This window comes from Hordeum vulgare, chromosome 1H, assembly GCF_904849725.1.
Source record: "Hordeum vulgare subsp. vulgare chromosome 1H, MorexV3_pseudomolecules_assembly, whole genome shotgun sequence".
Taxonomy (NCBI): Eukaryota; Viridiplantae; Streptophyta; class Magnoliopsida; order Poales; family Poaceae; genus Hordeum; species Hordeum vulgare.
The window spans coordinates 479,282,872-479,292,621 of NC_058518.1; the positions used below are offsets into that span (position 1 = coordinate 479,282,872).

Consider the following 9,750-nt stretch of genomic DNA (forward strand, 5'->3'; position numbering starts at 1 on the left):
CGGAGACCTTCCACAAATCATAACCATCCTGCGATTTTGAACCGCCCAGGCTGAGGCCCAACTAGCCCTAAAGGATGAATCGCCTTACAAGTAACCCGGCCCATATTCGGCGGGTCACTTAATAAGCAATATCCCCAACACATATCTAAATTTTTCTCTCTTAAGAAGGAGCGCAAAAAACATGACAGAACATCACATAACTACTCCAAATCATATCTCCCTGTACAAAATTTCCACAAACAGAGTAAAGAACATCACACACAGCAGCAGGATATGATACAAATCCCCATCTTAAATGCTTCAAAATTTCTCTAGCTGAACCCATCGCATACATTGGAAAAGATGCTAAGTAACGTGTTCACACACTGACAATTATACAAATCAGGGCAAAGATGAGTAGATCAATTATAGCACCTTTAGATTTGGTAAATATTCCGTTGGTATATTCATCTAATTCTGCTGCCTTCGTCCAGAAAAAAGGGTAGTCACACCCGATGACATGAGGGCATTAGCAGATGGATGGATGCCTTAGGGATGTGTGGGGAGGGATACCTCAGTCGGAGAAGCAATAGCTTGCGGAACTGCCGAAAACGGTAAATGTACAAGTCTGTATAAAAAATATATAGGGGTTGCATTGCATGGTGGTGCACCTGAACAAGGAGCTCCATAGGATGCTTGCTTTCTTTCGTTACAGAATCGACCCAGTTATCATCATAAGCATTCTCGAGAACGACAAGTGGACATGCCATGTCCCATCCGCCACAATCACAACCCCCACCATACCTCCATCTATCTAGCAAAGATGATGGGTTGGATTCATTATCGCTTGATAATCCATGCAGACCACTCAGTGTGACCACTTTGATAGTACCAGCGGACGAACACTTCTTGTCCTTATTAAATGCGATCGAAATGACTATTGCTGCAATCTCCAAATGAGGATAAAGATCCTCTTCAGACCATGGCCGAGATGTCGATACCTCTAGATTATGTCTTGCGTCATGCTGGTGGTCAATCAGATTAATCTTCTGTGGATATTCACGAGAGACTGGTTTATCAACGACGCCACAGGATTCCGGCTGACTGGGCTGTGTACACTCGGTCTTCTCCTCGGCAGCAAAACTTCGCCTTGCGTGAGCGATATCGTACAGAACAAACTCGGTGTTGACAGAATTATTCAGAATGCCATCTTTTCCAACTTCATAGCATAGATAGGAGGAAACCTGCATCTGGCCTACAATTGGAGGCAAACATCTGCGCTCATCTTTGGAAGACCTCCCAGCAGTGCTTCCTCGTTTACCACCACTATGGAAAGTGTAAATCCGGCTCAGTTCACTCCCACTCTCCCAGTACCTAGCAGAAATGGACTCTTCCGGGCCATCGACACAAAAATCATACAAGGGAATGCCATTTCTGGAATCACATTTAAGAACTGCTCGGAGATGAGCAGGTGATAAAGAAGCCTCCGTCATATGCCGACTTTCTCCATTTGGCTGGCAATTGGATGATGCTTGCCTCCGCTCAGTCCTCGAGAGATCACTGAGCAACGATTTGTGGGGCACGCAGTTTCTGCTGCTTGCCGGCACAGCTGCAGTGTTGGGGTCTTCCTTCTCAGCAAGAGATGGGCTGCTTCTAACAGACTTGGACTTCATGATCGGGCTCAGTATCTTCTTGAGAGGACTTGATCGAGCTGCTTTAGTGATGCTCTATGTGGCGCGATTGACACATTCTGATGGACTGGTGCCATCAGAGGCGCTCTCCCTCTTTGCTGGCACATACTTATCAGGAATATTACTTGCTGGAACCCTCTGCCTCTCACCATGGTGTTTACTTTCACCAGCACATACGCCTGAGGTGAGGTCGAATTGAATTTCCACCTCCACGGAGACCTTCGTGTGCACCAGAGGACACCGTTGCTGCAGACCTCCCCGAGGGCAGAGGCAGGAGGTGGCTTGCGGATGCGCTGGAGGCAAACTCCAAGGGGGAGGCGTTGCACATCCAGCGCGGGAGCGGCGGGGATGGGTTGCCCGCTGCCGGATCTCGCTGGATTCGAGCACGGACGAATCGTGCTGGTGGCCCTGGAGCTCCTGGTATCTTGAAGAGAGGGAGTTGTGAGGAAGAGAGAAGAAGAAGGGAGAGAGAGATGCGCTGCTCATCTGCTCGTCCGACAAGTGTCCGGTCACCGACTGCGACACGAGGTGGAGGAGGTCCGGTCGGCGCGGTCGGGAGTAGGAGGGAGCTCGGGGAAGTGGCGGCGAGCGTGGTTCTGGCTGGATCGGTCTCGAATGGGTTTTCCAGGGCCACATCTGGGTCTCAACGGACCGTGGGCTCGCCCCGAAGCAGCTGTGTGAAACGTTTTTTAACTTATTTACTGGACTGCGGGTTTATTCAACCAAACGACAGGGAATTTTTTGTAAAAATGCTGCGGCGGGAATTCCGACAGAAGCGATAGCCGCTTTATTATTAGGTAAAGACGTACAACTATGTAGCGGCGTTCCATATTGTTGCTCCCGTGGGGCGGTTACTGCAGACAAGTAAAATTCGCTCGTAAAAGCAGAAAGGCACGTAGAATACATGCCACATCTCTACTATTAAAAGCACGAGAGGACAGATCCAACTCATCATCTCAACCGTCCAATCAAATCATCAATAGTTAAAAATCTCTGTTAACGAAATTGTTCCCTTCGTTAACGAAACCCTCCGTTAATCCCACTCTTCGTGCTGGGAACCGCTACCACGCCCCCACTCTCGCGAACTCCCGCCTCGCACAGCCGCCGGTGCCGCCTGCGCCCGCCTCGCCCCCCTCCACCCCCCCCCCCCCCCCCCCCCCGCGCCGGTGCTGTCCGCTCGCCGCCGTCCCCATCCCCGTCGGTGCCGCGTGAGTCCCCCCACCCCCATCCCACTCATCCTCGTCCGCTTCCCGCGGCCTCGACCTCCGCTGCCCCGCCGGTTCACTCGGCCGGCACCACGCTCTACCCCACCTACGCGCCGTCATCCGCCCGCGCGGCTACCGTCGACTACCGCCCCCATAGGCGGCGTCTACTCTCTGGGCATCCTCCTGCTGGAGCTCCTCACTAGCAAGTCCCCGACGCATGCGTTCCTGCAGAAGGGCGACGGCGGCATGTCCAGCATCTGCAGGAGGGCGGCGGCGAAGAGAAAAGGGGGGAGAGGAAGGAGATGGGAGGCCGTACGGAGAGGTGAGTGTGGTGTGGTCCTGCTGCTGCTGCTCGCCGGCCATCGGCTAGGTTGGCTTCAGGTGCACGCAGGTGTCAGTGGCAACTTGGGTCGTCCAATTGACACCTGAATCGTCAGGTGAAACAAAGCATGTATGAACGTGGTCTATTCTTTTTTTCTTCATTTGCTAAAAGCTAATACCCAATCTTCTCTCATCTTGTTTTTGATCGAACTGCACTAGCACTGCACTATGTCATTAGGCAATCCTACTCCAAACTGTATATTCTTTGATGGATTGACACCTAATGGGAGAGGATTCTCAAACTTTGCATGTGGTTACTTATCTGAACACTCTTTGCATGTGGGCTTTGGGTGCACGGAGGTGTCAGGGATCGAGGATTCGAGGGAGCTCTCCTCTCTCGCGACTCGAGGCGTTCGGGGGTCAAACGGAAGAGGACGACATGGTCAAGCTCGGGAGCAGATGCACTAGAGGAGTCCATGGTTTTTCCCTGGAGGCTGGCACATTTAACTTCTGCCCTCTGCTGTCGACCTTCTCTTCTTCAAGCCCCACCCTACCATCGTCGTACTCCCTGCAGGCAGCTCTGCCCCGATCTTCTCCTCAAGGTGGCTCCGAGCGTAACATCTATTTCCCTCCCAACTACTTTGGTGTGTTCTTTATTTTCAGAGAATGTTCATAAATTTAATATGCGGAGAGTTACTGCTGTTCCAAAACTTTCAGTTTTTGTGCAGAATTTTTAAGCTATTGTCTACTACTTTATATATAATTTGTTATTCTGGACGTGCATTAATTGTGGAGTATGTAGATACTGATGAATTGTACTGGTTATACTGAATCATCCTGTTACTAGGGCATAACCCAGTTGGTAAATATCAAGGCTTTTGTGCTCTGCGAGCTAATTGTTTGCAATGTGAGCCCCGATTTTGTTGCTTCTCCAATAGCATGCGTGGTTTTTCGCTATATAGATTAAAACTAAAACTTGTTCAAGTGTGAGTTAATGTATTGATCTCAATTTTATTATGCCACATTTGTAGATGAACATTAAGTTATTGTGTTAATTTAAAGTACTATTTACTACTTTGTTCAGAGTTTTAGATCTGGCCTCTTATGAGAAGCCATTTTTTCTGACAATGATGTTTGCAGCAGAGATTTCAGACAGACAATACGCTTTAGTACTTCAAGCAACGGAAGTATCTTTTTTTTGGGGGGGGGGGGGGGGGGGGGCTCGATCGTGTGGCTTGAAACTTGGTTGAAATGATGCAATGTTTAGGAAATGTGCATGTTGGTTATATGAGGTTTTGCAATTATGGTCTTATAGGCTCTTTGCAAGTAAAGGATAAGATAATGGCGTTGGTTATATAAAAAAAAATACTTGAAGCTTCTAAAAACTGGAGCATACACATGCATTTAGAAGTTGTGCTCACAAACTTTTCTTATTTTGTTTTATTTTTTAATTGTAGCCAGCTGGATGTAATCTCGCAATTCCCTTTTTATAATGTTGAAATCAAGTCGTATTTCAGATTAATAGTTTGTGTATCACTGACTCATTTTATTGCATGATCTTTATTGCATATCACTAAGCTTAATCTCTATTAGACAATATTCTTGGGAACTAATAAATGGCCATATGGTATCTTCTTATAGGTTGCAAGGTATTTTCTTCTATTTGATGTACATGATGCAAAGAGAACAACTAAAGGTAAATGATGGATTTCTTTTTTTACACTTGAGAGGAATGCATTAGGAAGTAAAGCCTCGTGGTTTGAGTAACAATCATGGGAAGAACCCAAGCACGATTTCCATCTTTAGTTTATCATGGCGACTACTACCAACCAGGCTCTAGCAGATGTTGCCACCAGATATCTAACCGTTCATTATCCATGTTTATGTGAGGTTTTTAGTACTTGACCATATTGTTGGTCTCCTCCCTCAATACTTCACGAGAAGTAGAGTTTAAGAGGAGATGCGCATGATGCGTGTAGCCGGAGATACCTTCGGCATTTATTGTTTTTGTAATTTGACTGCGTATTGCTTTTATAAATGTTTATGTCCCGTGGCAACGCACGGGATGATATGCAACGAAGTGTGGCAAGCGGAGCAGCATCCACTGCCACCGGGTCATGATATCAGATATATGCTTGATTTTACTACTTGTTTTGGACAAGTATCATGGTATTCCGTTGGTTTTCTCATAAGAGAACCCCCGTAAGTTCCTCTCTTTTTTACACCTTTTTAATTATTATGTTATTAAAATCGATGATCGTTCTCCAGATTATACCATTGATCTTTTCATTTCCTTGGACCGTACAAATCGACCTACATAGTTTTTTCATTGTATTGTATATCTAAGATATATTGAAGATGTAGATTTTAGAGCTCTAAGCAGAACAAAGGGGATCCATCGATGGAATCTTTCAGGCCACGATGTAAACACACAACCAGCTTTCAAGGTGATGAAATTCAGTTACATATTTTTATCTTTCAACTGTGTAGTTTTTGTAACTGATTTGAAAATCTTCTGGTATGTAATTAAGGATCACACACCAATGTCCTAAAAATACTTTAAAATCCTATATAGTTGCGAATATTTAACTTTCTGATGTAGTAAGAATATCAAGAATTCTTTTGTCATGGTGTTCCAGTTTGTCGTTAACATGTATATCACTCCAATATTTATACTGTAAGAAGTTACTATCAAGCACGATCATGACAGGGAGATGTCACCGACCTCTACATATGACTTGTGGTGGTGAGTCTGCTGTGTAGGGCAGACGTGATCATGGAGTGGGTATAACTGCAGAAAGCACCGCTAGCCAAAGAACCGACCATCAACGCAGCCCTTGACAACCGTAACCAACAAGGCACTGCGGTGGTGAGTAGAACACTTCGTTCATATCACATACAATTGTCGTCGTCTTAAGATGTTATCAAATTTGTTGCCTGAGTACCTCAAGCAGCACAGAGACTTGTGTTGTGTAGACACCGGTGGTCTCCTCCATCTATGTGTACACATGGGACGTGAAATTTGTGCCGTATATAAAAGGAAATGTCAATTTCGAAATATAATATGCATGTTTGGATGGTGACGGTCTAAGGTAGCTAAATAAAACTTGCAAGCCGTATAACTTATATTGAGCAGCTTACAAATTCTGTTTAATCACAAACTTGCAAGCTTACTCATGAACGCCTTATAAAATATAAGGCGTTTATTTCAGAAGTGTGGATCATCCTGCTCGAGGACCTGGGTTGCGGCACACTGATATTCTCCATAGTTTGTGTAATGCGCGTGAAGCTTACATCTGGACATGTTGAAACTACATTGTTGTCTTCAACTACATTTTGTGATGTCTCTACTAGACATGTTGAAACTACATTGTTGTCTCCAACTCTGAAAACTGCAGGCCATCTTTGATTAAAATAGGAGCCTGAGCGATGGAGTGTGAAGGGCTGAAGGCACCTTCATACTGTATATTTATACTGATGTATCCATGCTCGCATTCACATCAATCATGTATACTTTACAAGGAGATGTGCATGTTACATTTAAACTGAATTTTACCTTACCCATGTGTAGACAGATGAAACACTGAAGCCGGAAGTCATGTGATGAAAGTAGGTTATATGGCAGTCTACTTTTGGAAATCATAGCATTTATCATTTTGTTTTACGATTATTTCAGGTTGTGATGACTGGGTTGTCATCATGATTCACAAGAGGATAAGCACGATGAGGAACTAGGAAGGAGAGGTTGATACTTCAGATATGTTCTACGCTGATAATGATGGTGGTAGTGGCTTACGATTCAGATGGATGGGGTGGAGAATAGCATGAATTAATCTTCAAATCCAACAAGGCATCGCTTCACCATGGATGGCTACGACGGCGGTGGAATGGAAGAGCTCAATGTGTTCTGTAAGATGGTTGTCTGGTATGTGGAGTGAAGATGCATCTAGCATCAACTTCTTGGTTATTGAGGTGATTCTGATTTCCTAAAAATATTTGTGCTACACATACGTGATGGATTTATGCTTATAGCTTATATATGGGATTCTATTTCAGGACACCTTTCCCTGGTGGTGCTACCGGCGCCCAAATATCTCATTTCTCTTGATCATATAGTGAAAGCAATTCGCTCCGATTAGCCCAAATTCCCCAAAATTAATATTTGAAAAGTTTTGTCTGATCAAATATCTTAAATATTGACACGTACTTCCTTAGTACGGAATTACTTGTCGCTCAAACGGATGTGCTAGATACATCAATTTGACTAACAAGTAACTCTGGGCGGAGGGAGTATATATTTGACAATGCCTATTATTTTTTATTGCTCTTGCTGGGAAGGGATAAGTGTTATGAATTGTTGAGCTTAAAGATAAGCACATAGAAGATGGAAAATAGAATATTACTTATGTGTTGTTGTGCTAGATTATCTCCTGAAGCGAAAAGTTAACAAATTCGATGCAATGAAGTCAATAAGGGAGTAGGCGCTCAAGGGAACAAAGGGTAGAAGAATATAAGGATGTAAAAACTAACCTGTTAGGAGCGGCTTCACAAAAACTAAGGTCTAAAAATTTGGATAATGCACATTAATGGATTTTTTTGTTTATTCATTTCATTCCAAGATATATTGAAAGACTTGCTTCGGTGGTGCCAGACCCCGTTAGCAGCATTGCAAAGCTTTTGATTTAGAGCAAAGCTATACAACCAAGGAAACTGGATTTAAATATTTTACTGCACCCTAATCTTTATCCTGACCCAATATATTTGCAGATATCTATGTCTTTCTGATCTTTGTGGAGGCTGCTTATCTCACAATTTTTTTCTATCCCGCCTAGGAAAATAGATTGTACAATATTAATTCAGTCGAACAACACGAGTATCATGCCTGCCTACTGTAGTTATTTTTGACAATATAATCTGTTCACACATCATTACAAGGTTCCTTAAAACTACCTTTGTATATATTTCAGACCAAGGTCTAAGAGTATTCAGCCAATCATACTTTCAAACCAGCAGAGAATGTGAAAGAGAATATTTATATTTAGGCTTACTAACTTTTAACGAACAATGTGGTTCTCATATGAATGTGTGTAATTTTATTCTATTCATCAGGGTGTAAATCACAAGAGAACCGTGCAATGAGATTCTTGTTAGACTGGTGAGGATAGTGCCATATTCTTATATTGTTTTGCTCAATAATATTGAAGCGTTGGGCCCTTCTTGTTCTATATGTCCATGGGGAAGATGGACCTCATGCCCCTGGGTGTATGAAGAGGTAAATGGTTCAAATTTGTGCATATGCTTATCGTCGGATAGGATTAGGTGATTAGATACGTGAGCATTTAACAATAAACTGGATTCACGAAGCAAACACAAGGGACTCAATGAGGCAGAGTGTCTTAGCTTTTGTTTTCCTATGTTAGTATATTTATATTTCAATACAAACATTGTGGGATGTGAAGTAAATTGTTCTACACGTCACTGATTGTGCAGGAGTAGGGAGAGTCATCCACCGGATAGGACCCCATGTCCGGAGAGGGTTGTGCACTTGAGAAGAGACAATCAGGTACACAGACAAGTTGGGTGACCATGTTCTTGAGCTTTTCATCCATTTGATTCATTAGGAGAGCCATATGATTTGTATAACTTATATTTCTGGGAGCATGGTTTTATAATTCACTATGGGAAAAGTCAGTTAAACACAAAGAATATGAAATGCTTGCAAAAAATACTTTGTGGTTGCTCTGTATCTTAACTGGGTTGGTATAGAATCAAGTTCAGGTTCACCGGTGCTGATAATGGAAATTTATATCTGCACAGGGGAGGCCTACATAGGAGAACAGTATGTCTTGGCGCTGTGAATACCCAACATTGGTTCGACTTTCCACACATCAGACAAGGGGTGGCACATTACTAAGCACAGAGTCTCGCACAATCATTCATTCATGCCCACATGTGGCGACAAGGTTCATTAGCAGTCGCGCAAGGAGATATATCAGTACAGAAAGAACTTGGTAAAACTGCTAAGGCAAAACTTTCCTTGACCATGAATTCAAGGCCAAATTTTGCACCTTCTTTTCCTCCAATTATCCGTTCCAGTTTGATTAGGATGAGACGTGTTTCGGTTAGCATGATTGTTTGTAAATGGTCACCACCCTCCCTGTACTTTTGTTGTTGTCACTTCATTAATTATTTCCCCAAAAGATAACATTGTAGAAATCAGACAAGGTCTTATGTCAAGTCTCGGGGCGTAGAATCTATTTCATAGAGGTCGGTTATCCTATCTTTGTATTGTTTTCTCTTTGCATGGATGAAGGTATTTTTCGAAGAATCCTTCTTATGCTTGTTTGGAGTTTAACTAGAGGTACTTGTGGAGTGTGTTATGAAGATTGCTCCATAGGAACTTTGATCAAATTGTTTGATGACATATCACTATCATTCTTCTTCTACTTGAGAAAAATAAAGTTTGGGTTGATAGGCTATATATAATTTTTGAAAATGAATACGAGTGTTAGTGTTCTTAGAATATCTAAGTACACGACAACAAAAAAGAATCT

General features: G+C 43.2%; 1 long non-coding RNA gene and 1 pseudogene across 3 annotated transcripts; one reads left to right on the top strand and one right to left on the bottom strand.

The window, feature by feature from the left end:
- Positions 1–210: 210 nt before the first annotated feature.
- LOC123401256 lies at positions 211–2,306 on the bottom strand (annotated as a pseudogene).
- A 704-nt stretch (positions 2,307–3,010) lies between these two features.
- LOC123447209 lies at positions 3,011–9,537 on the top strand. 3 transcript variants are annotated; one of them, XR_006631482.1, is made up of 7 exons: positions 3,011–3,798; positions 4,838–5,643; positions 5,907–6,065; positions 6,873–7,168; positions 7,253–8,468; positions 8,687–8,759; positions 9,014–9,537. It is a non-coding gene; the product is annotated as an uncharacterized LOC123447209 (long non-coding RNA). The 3 variants fall into 3 exon arrangements; XR_006631483.1 differs by lacking the exons at positions 3,011–3,798; positions 4,838–5,643 and having other exon boundaries at positions 5,650–6,065; positions 8,687–8,771; XR_006631481.1 differs by lacking the exons at positions 3,011–3,798; positions 4,838–5,643 and having other exon boundaries at positions 5,650–6,065.
- Positions 9,538–9,750: the final 213 nt, after the last annotated feature.